This window comes from Protopterus annectens, chromosome 2.part2 (genome assembly GCF_019279795.1).
Source record: "Protopterus annectens isolate FY-2018-M chromosome 2.part2, PAN1.0, whole genome shotgun sequence".
NCBI lineage: Eukaryota > Metazoa > Chordata > Ceratodontiformes > Protopteridae > Protopterus > Protopterus annectens.
Genome location: NC_056730.1, coordinates 995,222,052 through 995,236,721, shown reverse-complemented (window position 1 = coordinate 995,236,721; position 14,670 = coordinate 995,222,052).

Sequence of the window (14,670 nt, the reverse complement as noted above, 5' to 3'; positions counted from 1 at the left end):
AACAATAGGTGCGACAAACCGGCATGATAGGGGCGTGCACACATATGCACCCGCGAAGTGTATGCATCGCAGTCAGCATCTGCACACCTAACACATTTGTTAGACACTGCATGTGAATGTACAGGACATATGTCGCATATCAGGCTCATGTAATGTTAACATATGCAGTGATGTGGTCCCATGGCATATCAAGGAAGAGTGCATCATATCAATAAGGGTGTGTACTCTCCCCATAGCCACGGTAAGTTTTGACAGTTGTGAGTGTAATAGTATCGTATTGGTCATACATGCACTGCTGATGTTGATATCTGTAAATCAGACATTAGGCATTCACAAATGACATCTGTCCACATATCATCTCAGGTATGCTTTGGACAAACACATAGGGGCTTTGAGCATTAGAGCAGACATAACTGACACAGTAATACACATTCAGCAATGGTTTGTACACCTGTGAGGTATGGTGCACAGTACATGGCAGGGTGCAGAACAGGTGCACAGCAATACTGTGTACATGGGTGCAGTGTTTACCATGGGAAGGGGCATCACCTACTAACACAGTCCATGCATCACACACATGAATACTGTTGCTAGTATGGATTGTCTATAGCTGCACTGCATGCTGTTGAGTACCATATGTTATGCATATTGACAGATGGGTAATGAGAGGTCTGTGTGTACTATCTTTGTGCCACCTCACCTGTAGGCGTGTGTGTGTGTGTGTGTGTGTGTGTGTGTGTGTGTGTGTGTGTGTGTGTGTGTGTGGTTTATTTTGTCTGTAAGTGCAATCTGGTGGAATGGAGGAGGGTTGATGCATGTAGGATGTGTGTGTGTGCATGTGTGCGTGTTTGTGTGGGTGTCCATATATGTACATGTGTGATTGTGGGGTTGTTCATATGTCAGTACTTCCCTTTGGAATTGTGCAGTACATGGACATGGACTGACACATGAGACACTAGGAATTCTTGTCTGATATGTAATCACAGGACAGCTGATAGTATAATAAGGTCTGTAGCATGGAACATGCATTGTGAGGGAAACTAGACACCAGGTATACCCTTAATACTGCAATCAGCCTAAAGGTGAATGACTACCCACGTATGCAGCACTACAGATACATTGGGGAATTACTAGACAACACCAGGGAGTGTGTCCATATATTACTGTTGTCCACATGATAAGTTGATTGAGCAGCAGATCTGGCATGTACTGAGCAATAGTTAAGTATGACACTCCAGTGCGTGACATTATGGAGTGAATGTAGTAACTCCTACCATATGGGGACCATTATCACGATGTCCGGACATACCCAGGGTGAACACTGGATGACAGCAGTGAGGCCTTGTAAAACCTACTCCACTCAAGTCAAGGAGGTAATGGAGTAACAGGTCTTGTGTTGTGATGCCTTGTCTAGGCATTTAGATGAATGATATGTTATTGAGTGGTATTAATGAGTGTATGTTACCAAGTGTGAGGCACGATGGGGAACTTACAAGAATAGACTGGGGACTGTCTGTAAACTCAGGGACAGGTAGGTTTTATGGTGGAATTTCAGGGTGTGTGCGCGCGCGTGTGTGTGTGTGTGTGTGTGTGTGTGTGTGTGTGTGTGTGTGTGTGTGTGTGTGTGTGTGTGTGTACTGTTATGCAATGTTTTACAGGTCTTAAAGTGCATCTCTTGTTTTCCCCAACAGGTGGTGAGGTGGGCCAGGGTCTCTCCTGCATGCAATCTGATGTTGGTGTACATACAGACACCAAAGATGATGATAGGACTGTTGAAGCACAGGCGGGGTTGTAAGAGGCCAAAACTGCACCATTGTTTTACATCCTCCTGTTAGCCACCCCAACCACGCACACAATCACAGTGAAATAGATACCCCATCATCAGTGGCCATAGCAGAGGAACAGTTGGTGGTTGGTGGCAGTGCACAGGAGAGTGTGGTATCTATGCCTCCTGTGTCTGAACACAGCAGGCATAACTGGATGCCCAGCAGGGCACCACATAGGCAGATGTACTGGGGTGCTCATGGGAGGGCCGCTGGTCATCATGTCCCTGGCAGAAGTGCCACAACTGGTACCATCAGGTGCATGTTTCAGACTGTCCTAGGGGTGCAGGCACATATGGAACTGTACACCAGACAGGGCCTGAGGCTGCAGAGGGCTGCTTTCTCATCTGTAAGCGACAACTTCCATGAACTTCAGGTACCCTCCGTGATTATATGGAGGTCATGGAGAGATGGCTGGGTGAAATGGTGGACCACATCAACTGTGGATTGTCTGTGATCGAACATGTGGTGAGAGTGGAGCAATGGCCGTGTGGATGTAGGCCAGCAACACCAACAGCTGGAGGTCGACGTGGACATGCAAGGACACCAAGGCACTCCCATAGTGGCAGTTCCAGCCCCAGCAATGCAGGGGGGGTGCTGTCCACACCACACCACAGCAGGCCACATGCAGGAGGGACCTGGTTCCAGCATACATCTGTCATCATCAGGGGAGAGTAGCACATCAATGCCTTTACCTGGACATGCCCATGGAACCCCTGGGAGGCACAGTCCACGTGTCTGTGGCCGGAGACAGTGATCTGCACACCCTGTCAGGTATGGTCTGCAGCTGTCCAAGAGACATCTGTATAGGACAGCCACATGGCAGAACTTTGTGCATGCATACCCACACACTATACAAACACACCTAGGGCAACCCCGTACATACACACACCATATCACAACACCCATATCAGCTAATTACACCCCTCACCCACACACACATGGTGTCAAACGTATGTCCCACCCTCTATCTCTGGCAAACCAACACACCCTGTGCATATGATAATACCTGTGCCACATCCCTGTCATCCATAACACACCCATCACCTACTCACACCACATCACCACACCCATATCAGCTAATTAAACCCCTCACCCACACACATGGAGCCAGAATCCGCCACATAACACAAACATTCAGGTCACTCCAGAACAAGTACAAATATGACTCTCATTGTTCATGTTGGTGTGAATGACCTGAGACGTACCTCCCTGGACTACATGAAAAGAGACATAGAAGAGCTCTCTGATCATGTAGCCCAGGCTGGTATGACCCTGACCCTGAGTAGCATCCTGCCCTCACCAAGAATGATACCACAGTATAAAGGAAAAATTATCAATTTCAACAATTGGCTAAGCTTCTGGTGTCATTCAAAGGGGATCCAGTGTCTGTCAGCATGGGACGACATGCTCGACAAGCCGCATTGCTTCACAAGAGATGGCTTGCACCTGTCACCCCTAGGCTTTCGAATACTGGCCAAGGCTCTTGCTGTCCCCATAGTGCCTTTTTTAGGCAAGGCTCAAAAGGCTACTCAATGCCAGGAGTTTAAATCTCAAAATGCATGCACTCGAAGCACTCCTCAGTATGGAGAACATCGACATCTGTGCAGTAACTGAAACCTGGTTCAAGGCTCCAGAGAGCACCCCAGCACTACCGGGCTACAACTCATACCACATGTTTCAGCCACAGAACATGGACCGAAACATAAAAGGAGGGGGTGCATCCATAGTCATCAAGGATACCTACACCTCCAGGTTAGTGGCGCAGCATGATACCTCTGAGATCATCCATGTGCAGCTAACATCAGGCAAATCTGCAATGCAAATTGCGGCCTGCTACAGATCACCCTCCATGACCCAGGACCACCACTCCACCTTTCTGGAGACACTGGAAAACATGAAGGTCCTACCGAACACCCTGATATTGGGTGATTTCAAATACCCTACCATTTACTGGGAAAACTACTCGAGGACAAACTCCCAGGCCCAGCGCTTCCTGGAATTCATCAACTCAAATGCCCTGGATCAGCTGGTAAACTCCCTTACCAGAGGTGAAAACATATTGGACCTGGTCATCACCAACATGGGTGACAGGTGTTCCACATCGGAGGTCAACCCGTCACTGGTTAGATCAGACCATAAACTAATCACTCTGGATGTCCACACTCCACCTCCACCTCCAACTAAGGAAACCACAGTAAAAAAACTTTTGTAAAGCAAACTTCACCTTACTTAAGACAGAGGTTGTAAGTTTCACAGCCCCCCACGCTAAAGCATAATGCTGCCCAAGATGCAGAAACCTTTACAAATGCACTCTATGAGCACCTACAAGGATGCATGGATTGTGCCATCCTTAGCAAAACCAAGACTCACTCCTCTAAGAGAAGGAAACCAGTTTGGTGGACCCCTGCAATAAACAGACTATACAATAGAAGGAGGAAACTAGTTCAGAAAAAAAGCAAATCCCAAGAAGGAAAGACATCCCTGATTAGTATCAGTAAGAAACTAAGGTCCCTCATGAAATCATCCAAGGCCAACTTCGAAAGAAAAATAACCAGGGATTCAAATGATAACCATAAAGCCTTCTTTAGCTATGTTAAGAATCTAAGTGGCAACTCACATATATGCATTGAACTAGTGCAAAAAAACCACAAAATATACTAAATCTACTGATATTGCCAACATCCTGGCAGATCGATTCAGTGCAAACTTCACCCCCCTCTCACCTCCAAAAGGGCCCACAACAATACTGGAAACATGTAGTGTCCCAAAAATCACAGATGCCCTGGTGAAAACAGCCCTTTCAAAAGACAAAAACACAGCATCAGTGGGACCAGATGGTGTCCCAGGCTGCGTCTTGCATGAACTACAGAACAAACTAACCCCCCACCTAAACACGTTATTCAACCTCAGCCTCTCCACAGGCTATGTGCCCATAGAATGGCGCACAGCAACGATTATTCCTCTCCACAAAGGAGGGGCTACAACTGACCCTGGTAACTATCGCTCCATAAGCCTGACTAGCCTGGTCTGCAAGGCTATGGAGGGCATCATAACGGAACTCATTAACAAAGACATTGGTAACCTCCAAACACTTGACCCGACCCAGTTTGGCTTTGTTAAGGGCAGATCATGTCTACTAAACCTGGTTGAATTCTTCGAGACAGTCACCAAGGTCATAGACGTGGGAAAGGTGGTTCACACAGCCTACCTTGACCTCGTCAAGGCTTTTGACACCATTTCCCACAAAGGTATTACAGAAAAAACTTACCAGCCTGAACATAAACACATACGTCACGAGATGGGTTGCCAACTGGCTTATAGACAGAACTCACACGGTAAGAATAGCAGGCTCCAGGTCTGACTCTAAACCAGTCACAAGTGGTGTCCCACAAGGCTTGGTCCTGGGACCCCTACTTTTCAGCATATACTTCTCAGAAGTACAGGCAAACACAGGAGGACTATGGCTAACCAAGTTCACTGAAGAATGCAAACTGGGGGCCATAAATGACTCTCCGGCTGACACGGACATCCTCCAAAAGGGGACAAGTAAATTAAACACAAACTAGTAAAGCAACACAGCTGAAACGGAACAGGAAAAACGGTATTTCAAACGACCAAAAATATAAGGAAATGTATTAAAGTTTGTTAAAATAAAGCGCTTTTCGTCTGGTTTAATGACACAGACTTCTTCAGACCAAAGTCTGAAGAAGTCTGTGTCATTAAACCAGACAAAAAGCGCTTTATTTTAACAAACTTTAATAAATTTCCTTATATTTTTGGTCATTTGAAGTACCGTTTTTCCTGCTCCGTTTCAGGTATCCTCCAAAAGGGCCTTACTGAGATGGACACCTGGTGTCAAAGTCATGGCCTCAAGCTAAATGCCAAAAAATGCATACTCATCCCATTTGGGAAAAAGAAAACACCCACGAATTATCACATAGGTGGCAGCCCCCTTAATACAGAAGAGGTAATAAGAGATCTGGGGACCCAGGTAGATAGTAATCTCTCCTTTGACAATCATATTGCCAGAGTAATTAGGAAATCCTTCTATGTGGCCCATCTAATTACTAATGGGTTCACATCTAGAAATAAAAAGGTTATAGTGCCCCTCTAATCATCACTCATTAGACCCATCATAGAGTACAATGCCCCATTTGGGATGTACCTCACAAGACACTTCCAACAGCTGGAAAGACCACAAAGGTACCTCACCAAGAGGATTACTGGGCTCAAACATATGTCCTATGCAGCTCAACTGAAAAAACTCTAGCTGTACTCAGTAGCATATCGCTTACTCAGAGGTGATCTCTGCCTGACTTACAAATCCATGCCCAACTCAGAATTGATGGAGATGCTCCACCTAAAGAAATCCAAGTCACTGTGAGCCACACAATCTAGTTAGCTAAACCTCACCACAACACTAAATAGAACATGCTAGATGGATAGATTCCTGTCACAGAGATTCCCCATGCTTTGGAACAAAATTCCAAACTACATTAGGCAGAGCCCCTCACTAGCACTCTTCAAGAAAAACCTTGACGAGTGGATGGGTAGCAGAAAGTACACCCCTGAGATCACTTCATTGGATCTGATTGACAGAGGGTCAGTAAATTAATCAATGGGTGGTGAAAGCCGATACACTCTGGCTAGGTTTATAAATGCCCTTGGGCAGGTAGCCTAGTACCTACCTATAAACCTTTGAACATCAATGCAGGGACTGGCTAATATGGTTCTGATGTACACAGTGACTGTACTACTGTGTACCAATGTACTGCTGTGTAACATATTGTCAGCAGTTATGTTTAATGCTTACATGTCAGGTAGGGTAGCTGACCAGCCATGATGCATTATAGCTGCTATTGTGGTCTCCATAATGTTATCCATTTGTGTTGTAGGTGTGCATATGTCAGCAGGAGGATGGTCTGCAGTCATATTCCACAAGGGGTATGGCACTGTGGTGACACAATGGCTGTGACATATCCTGAGTACAGTTGAACACATGTGACAGGTCTGTATAACAGTTACTGCCTGTGCCACATGGACAGGTGACCCCCTGGGACATGTATACTCAGCAACCTGATGTAGATCCATCCACATGCATGCACACTATTACTTGACAACACTGGGACTAGACTACTACCTAGGTATGTAGTGCTACTCATGTGTATGGCTTTCACTGCACACACCACACAGCGTTTAGGATGAGGTGTGTTCTAGGTTACATGTTCCATGCAGAACATCCCCAGACATATACAGTATGATAATGGGGGAATGTAATGGTTGTATGCGCTTACTATATGGCATGGTTTGGGAGGTGGGCATCGCACCCCCCACACAGCAAAGTTTCTTGGCTTGGGTGGTCAAGAGAGAAACAACAAGATTTTAAAATGTTGATGAAAGCAGAGATTTTATTTATTTATTTATTTATTTATTTATTTATTTATTTTTGTGAAATTTTTTTAGACTACCAGTAAATGCAAACATAAAATGCAAAGTACAACAAGAATGAAGAAAGAAATTGTTTAATATTTGTAGAGAGCAGAACTTCTATTTTTAAAATATACAAGGATTGAGGTTTTTGGCAAATGTTAACTAATGTTTTATTAAAATAAATGTGGACATAATGATATTTGGAATGCAGTGATAATCACTATAGTCCTTTACACATAGTCCAGATGGTTTGAAGGATGTCCACAGATCCACTCCTGGACTGATTGGTAAGACCCTTCTGAAGAAAACAGGTGTAGCCTGAGAAAGGTTAATGGCAAGGCATGAATGGTCATAAGATTCAATGGCCTTAAAATATCTATGAAATCTAAGAAAGTATGAAAAGGGAAAGAAGGGAAAATATAAATTATATTGTTTTCAGATGTATGGGCTTTGTAGAAGAGAAGATGTGAAGATAAATGTGTGTAATAAGAAAATAAAAACCTGTGAAGTGAATAATGACGCAAAAAAATGATTGTGGCAGAGGAGATGGAGGGACTGCTCAAACGTGCCTTAGATGTAAGTAAGAAAAAGGTGGAATGGTAAACTGCAACATTTATGACTATATATTGAAAGTATAATGAGTATTACAGTGTGATATAGCAATAAAGCACCTCAACTCTTTTTAATGGATATCATGAGATCTTTTACATCCACATGAGTTTCCTGCAACTCAGGCAGCTGGATCCCTGGTTTAACATCTCACCTTAAGGATGGCACACTGGAAATGCAGTACCTCCACCCTTTATGCTGCCCTGCAATGTCAGAATTAGAAAATGCCTCCAAGAAACTCCTTGCTTTCTGTGTTTCAAAACATGTTAATGGAAAGTATTCCTTTCTGCATTCACAACTGGAATCATCAAAAGTGCCAGATGTACTGAAGATCTTTCTTGTGCCGCCTTCTGGATTTGCTACAGCCAGTAAGCTGTAAGACCACACTTGCAGAATTCTTTTCCTATGGTGTCTGTTACACCAGTTGTATTCATCACACACTTGCTGCCTCTACTGCAGAACCAACCTCTTTTTTAACTACTGCAAAGTCATTCTGTGTACAAGGTTGTTTTAATTTTCACTTGAAGGTTTGCTTCATTTAACTGCAAAATTACACTACTGAATCTGTATTTATTTCTGCTTACTTAAAGATAGTGAAAAATGACTACTTGATATGCACCAGTTATTAAAAAATGTCATCTGAGTTAAACTAGGAATTACAGGACATCACCTTGACTGTATGTAGTGTTGACCTGCTACATGCCGGTCCCAAACATCAAACCAGGGTCTTTCTGTATACTTGGCCTGGAGGCAGTAACCCCAATACCATTCATTTATCATATTCACATGGTAAGTAAAACTCTTTCACTTAGCTCTGTTTCAGAAACCAGCTGAAGATGTCATTCAATAGGAGTTCTACTGAACAGGGTGCAGAGAAAAATAAAGGGATCTCATTTTGACACAGGTAAATGGTTCATCTCCCAGGCCTATGCTAACATTTATCAAGGGTATCAGAACTCATCAGAAATTTGGGATGCATGGCTAGGCTTCAAAAGGCCCTTGTGGTCATTAGCCTAGTAAACACCTATGAACCTATATGGACAATACATAGTGTGACATACCATCATATACACATTAACAGACACATAACAGGCAGACATACATCCGAGATACCTGGGCCTATTGGTGCTAACTAACTTGCCAGTGTGTCCAGTGTGTTACAGGTAGGCTACACACAGCACATGCATAACTGAGCTGGATGCTGTTATCAGTTACCTGTCTGGTTGATGGTGACAGTGGTCACCATACAGTGGTACATGGGACGTGAACGGGGGTACTATGGTGTAATGACAGTGTACACAGCACCCACACTCCACTGTGGATATTGTATACACTGGAACCCATGATGACATTCTGACATACCCACATCACACATTGCCCACGACTGCAATACAACCCATTGTCCATCCCAACAGTGGTACTACAGGGATATGCATCTAATGCACATGCCACAGGCATAGTAGGGTGATGCATTGTCATGCCCACCTATGAGCATCAACATCAATATCCATAATACTATGTGGCAATGTGTATTGTAACAGGAGTATGTGGCCTCAAAATGCTGTACCCTAGAGATATACACACATCACACATACACACACTTGCCAGAACACAGTGGGTATCCCACATGCCTACCAACCCTTTTGTATGCAAGGCTCAGGTAGATGTTAGGGAGAGGAGCATAACAGGGTACATGTAATGTCCGGTACAGCATCAGCCACATCTAACTATGGCAATGGGTGTTGCGGTGGGTGTGAAGGCACTCATAGTATTCCCAACTACAGGTGTACTAACACACAGACACTGATATCCTCAGTAATGCACACGTACACATTTGTGAGTACTGGGGTGTATAGCTGCAGGTGGTCATAGGTGTGTACCTGGCTATTGTCCATGGAGGGATGGGAAGTGTAGGGGATGTGTGTACGATGGTATCATGCCACTTGCCATGTGCCAGCAGGCAATCTATCAACAGACACCATTGTGCTGACCCTCAGGGTGAGAGTGATATACATCAGCCAATCCTTTTGGTGCCTCCTGAAAATGGCCACTGAGGTGATCCAGTTGACATGTATGCAACATGTATTACAACACATGGTTAGTGTCTGTGATGGAGACCTGCATCCAAGCATGTTCTGATAACATGGTGGTTTAGTGGAGTTACCTGTGGCATATGGTGCGTACAGGGTGTTGTTTCCTATTTGTGCCAGTTATAACACAGCTGGACAGACATGTCAGTGTCAGTCAAGCATAGGTTGATTGTATGTATCCAAGCTGGATACCTGCCATCTACACATCTGTACAGGGATTGACAGACATCATCTTGCCAACTAGCTATGCAGTAGGATGAATATGTCGACAGATAGACGTCTGACACCAATATGTATGCCATTACTACATGTTGGAAGCCCTCACTGACATGTGCTGTACAGACAGTAGTCTACAGTTACTTTCCACATGTCAGATCATTATCCAGTAGGGGATATATACTGTGACACAGCTCACACACCAGGAACATGACAGTGAGGTCTCAGAGTCCAGCTATGCTTGCAGGGGTGCTTGTTGCCAGCACTACATTTAGCAAGCTACTCTTGCCTGTCAACAGTAGTAACGGCATAATACACTACATGCCAGTGTGATAGCACATAACCTGGGTTACTACCCTTGTATGTAACATATTCACATGGATAAAAGTGATGTACAGGTCTTATATACTCGAGTGTCCCAGACATGACACCCACACCCCATGCTACTGTAATGACAGCACATAGATGCATGTTTTGTATATGGCATTACATACACTTATTACAGATGTCATTACCATGCTATGTTATCAGACTGGGATGTGAGTACTGGTTACCAGGGCTGGCCATGCTTAGAGAGGTGTCAGCATTAATGCAATATAACAGCTAAGCACATTTGTGCACTGGTAAGTGAAGACTACATGGTGTAAGTGCCCGTACATGTAACCATACTTTGGCACCTCTTAGCTTCACTCAAACCCATGCAAACGCACTTAAAGCTGCTCAAATGTGCCTTAACCACTCTGTATCCAGCAGCCCTTGTTTTGTGCAGCAACAAAACAAACAGCCATTGAACCCAGGACCCTATACACTATAGTCACAACAATTAACCACTAGGGCATGACAGCTGCAAAGACAGTTGTTGTTTTTCCAATATATCTGTCAGTACACATATTGAATAGTATTGAAAAATTGCTGTGACTTCCACAATTGTGTAATACTTGTTAGTGATATTACTGTTGCATCACATATGTTGTTATATCTAAATATACACATATCAGGTACATACGGTGTGATACACCTGGGAAGGTATACACAACAGTAATATTTACACATGACAAGGATATGGATATATACATATACATATATAGATATATGTCTACATGTACCTACACAATATATAATCACACACATATATATGTATATATATATATATATATATATATATATATATATGTGTGTGTGTGTGTGTGTGTATGTGTGTGTATTTATAGACATCTGTATAGTGCATCATATATAGGGCCATTTATAGATCTCTCTGTGTATGTATATATATATATATATATATATATATATATATATATATATATATATATATATATATGTGTGTGTGTGTGTGTGTGTGTGTGTGTGTATGTACATCCTATATGTACAGATATATCTATTTATGTCGATATATATGTAGATATCTATAACTGTATGTGCAGGACTAGTTGTAAGCTTCTGAGCCCCCCAAGCTTTTCTTTGTTGGAGGCAAGCCTTTTAGCTTATCAGTGGGAGTGGTAAGCACTAGGTAGTCTATCTACCATACGAGTGGTTTCTGGCCCAGAAATTGTAGTTTATTGGCTGTTTGGGCATTTTTTCCGTTTCTTTCAACTTACTGGTTTAAAAGCCCATGTTTGCACTTGTTTCAAATCTTTCCTGTAAACTAGTCTAGTCCAAATAAAGATTTGCTGTATCCAGGACTGTTTGTAAGTTTCTGAGTCCCCCAAGCCTTTCTGTGTTGGAGGAAAGCATATTAGTTTATCAGTGGGAGTGGTAAGCACTAGGTAGCCTATTTACCACAAGATCCAGGTACAGTTTCTTAGTTTTAGTACTTGAATTTGCTTATTCATGCTCAGCACTTGTTCAGAACTTGTTGTTAGCACTAAATAAGCTACAAATTACTACAGCACTCAACCTTCCTCTTTACCTAGAGGAAAACAGTTTTTGTACTTACTTTCCTCACTTGCTTAGAGAAAGACAGCTGTTATACTCACTTTCCTCACTTGTCTAGAGGAAAGTAGTTTTTTATTCAGGCATGTCCAAGGGTCAGCTCCCAGTGTTCTCTCCTGTCAATCTAATGAATCTGGGCATCTTGAGGCAATGTAGCAATTGCCTCATGTACACAGACAACCCTCTCCTCCTACCACCCAACACCACAACCTGTGAGAGATGCACTTATCTAGCCAAACTGGAGGTAAATTTCTCTCCAACCAATACTGAACTTGACAGTCAGTAGGAGAAGTTAAACACTTGCACCGCACCACACTCATCACATAGTCCCACTAAAGATACACCACCAAAATCCACACATAGAAACACAAAAACATTTGCAGAGGCTCTCATTAATAATCTGCTCAAGCAACAGAGAATGCCAATGCAGAAACACAAGCAACCTCTGCCCCCCAACACATCGCAAATGACACATAGCCCACACCCCCAGGGTGCCAATAAATCACAGCCCATAAGGCAAACAAACGTACCCAACACACTAGTCATAGGTGACTCTATAGTCAGGCACACTGATGTCCCACTCACCAGGCTAAACAAGGAGGAGGTTACTGTCATCTGCCTGTCAGGTGCCAGGATCCGGCACATAACCCACACACTCAGGTCACTCCACAAGTACAAATATGACTCTGCCATTGCCCATGTTGGTGTGAATGACCTGAGATGTACCTCCCTGAACTACATTAAAAGAGACACGGAAGAGCTCTCCTGTCTTGTAGCCCAGGCAGGTATGACCCTAGCACTTGAGTAGCATCCTGACATCACCCAGAATGATATCGCAGTACAAGGACAGCTTGATTAAATTCAACAATTGGCTAAGCTTCTGGTGTCATTCTAAGGGGATCCAGTATCTGTCTGCCTGAGACAACATGGTCAACAGACCATGATGCTTTGCCAGAGATAGCTGCACCTGTTGCCCCTGGGATTCCAGATACTGGCTAAGGCTCTTGCCACTCCTATAGTGCCTTTTTTAATCAAGGTTCAAATGACAAATGTATCACTGTAACAGGAACAGGCAAGCAAAATCTGATGGTAATGCTACTCAATGCAATAAGTCTAATTCTCAAAATGCACTCACTCGAGGCACTCCTTAAAATGGAAAAAATTGATATCTGTGCAGTGACTGAGACCTGGTTCAAGGCTCTAGAGAGCACCCCTGCATTACCAGGCTATAACCCATACCACACTTTGCGGCCATCTAACCTGGACCAGAACACCAAATGCGGAGGTGTATCCATATTCATTAAGGATATCCGCACCTCCAGGCTAGTTGTGCAGCATAATGCATCCAAGGTTATCCAAGTGCTACTAACTCTGGGCAAAATTGGAATCCAAATTGTAGCTTGATACAGATCCCCCACCATGCCCCAGGATTCCCACTAGTCTTTTCTTGATATACTTAAAAATATTAGGGTTCAACCAAACACCCTAATAATGGGCGATTTCAACTACCCCACCATTAACTGGGAAAAATACTCATGTGCCAACTCCTTTGCTTAATGCTTTCTGGAATTCATAAATTCCAATGTCCTGGATCAACTTATCCACACCCCTACCAGGGGCAACAATATCCTAGACCTAGCCATTACCAACATGAGTGACCAGAATTCCACACCTGAAGTCAACTCCTCGTTGGTCAGATCCGACCATAAGCTAATCATCCCAGATATCCACATCCAGTCCCCATCCACCATTAAGAAAACCACAGTAAAAAAATTCTCAAAAGCCAACTTCATGCTTCTTAAGAAGAGGTGAATTTCATGACACCCATGCAGATGGACAATACAGTTACGACTACTGAATCCTACACAAATGCACTCTATAAGTACTTACACGAGTGCATGGATCATGCTATCCCAAACAGAAACAAGACACTATCCTCCAAAAAAGGAAGCCAATCTGGTGGTCCCCTGCCATAACTCTACAACAGAAGGAAGAAACTGTTGCAAAAAGAGTAAAATCCCATGAGTGGAGGAGCTCCCTGGTCAGCCTCAGTAAGAAGCTGAGATCCCTTATAAAATCCTCCAAACTAGCTATGAAAACAAAATCAGCATTGATTCTAAGGGCAACCATAAAGCATTCTATAGCTATGTCAAGAATCTCAATGGCAACTCCCAGATCTGCTCTGAGTTACAGCAGAATGGCACACAAATTACAGAACCGACTGATATTGCCAACATCCTGGCAGATAGGTTCAGTGCTAACTTTACCCCCCTCTCACCCTCTAAAGGGCCCATATCTATACAGGAAGAATGCTGAGTCCCTGTAATCACATCTATGCAGGTAAAAGCTGCACTCTCTAAAACCAAAAACACAACATCCATGGGACATGACAACATCCAAGGCTACGTTTTACATGAACTTCAGCACAAACTGGCTCCCCACCTAAGCAGCATGTTCAATCATAGTCTCACATCAGACTTTGTGCCCAGTGAATGGCACACACAACAGTTATCCCACTCCACAAAGGGGGAGCCACCACTGATCCTGGGAGCTATAGCCCTATTAGC